We start from the raw sequence: 1,054 nt of genomic DNA, 5'->3' as shown, positions 1-1,054 counted from the left end.
TGGAAGCTCATCTGAAACCTGTCCACCATGGGTGACCCTGCTGGTTATTTAAAACACCGGTGGCATAGCCCTCAGAATCACAGCAACTCAATCCACCACAGCAAAACAGACAGACGAGTGGTGGCCATTTGGGTTTATGTCGATACTGTCACTTTAAATTTTGATATCAATATTGTTTCTATCCTGATATAATCAAGATACAATCAAAATGTTCTCTCCTGATACTGTCGATCCTGGTACAATCAAGATATTCTCTCCCAAGATGGCGGCTCCAGGAACAGCTTAGTGTCTTGATCCAGAAACCAACGGATTTCTGGATTCTCCTGCAAATTCCCCAGCTGTAAACACTCCAATCCTCCTATCCTCCAAACATACTTTTATATTTGTTTCAGAGTTCCAACACCATCTCGTGAGCCCTCTTGGCCCGGTATTCCGTGTTGTTGTTGACAGAGCTCCTCACTACACGTCTACCCGATCTGCCATTTTGAAGGTGCAAGGCCTGGTAGTGTAGTGGTTACGAATCTGGCTGTGAACCCCACAGTCAGCAACTCAAATCCACCAGGCCCCCCGCAGGAGAGAGATGAGGCTTTCTGCTTCTTGCAATTAAAACAGCCTTGGAGCCTGGCCGCTGCTCTGGGTAGGGTCTCGCATTCCGCTTGTGCTCTTCTTCCCTTCATGGTCCTAGGGTCCTCTGTTTCTGGACTGTAAGATTAACTGCTCCCATCTTTATGTTACAAAAGTTCTACCTTTACAGTGTGACAGTCACAATTAGTCATAATAACAATTACTCACTATTGAATCATAAGAATCTTAGCCCCATCTCCTTTCACCAGACCTATCTAGAAAAGACAATTCTGTGGGGATTCTACTGCACTCTTGAAACTAAACTCCTTCTTGAAAACTTGTAAGCCAGTCACTTCGTGCCTTTATAGGCACCCCCACACCTATTTTAGGAAGCCAATGTCTAAGTTACCAATCTCTATCAACCCTGCATCCAGAGTAACATACATAATCTTTTTAAAAACGTTTTATTGTGAATTATGTGGTAGTTTAC

Source organism: Chrysochloris asiatica, unplaced genomic scaffold (assembly GCF_000296735.1).
Source record: "Chrysochloris asiatica unplaced genomic scaffold, ChrAsi1.0 scaffold00169, whole genome shotgun sequence".
Lineage (NCBI taxonomy): Eukaryota > Metazoa > Chordata > Mammalia > Afrosoricida > Chrysochloridae > Chrysochloris > Chrysochloris asiatica.
Note: the sequence above shows the minus strand (reverse complement) of the source record.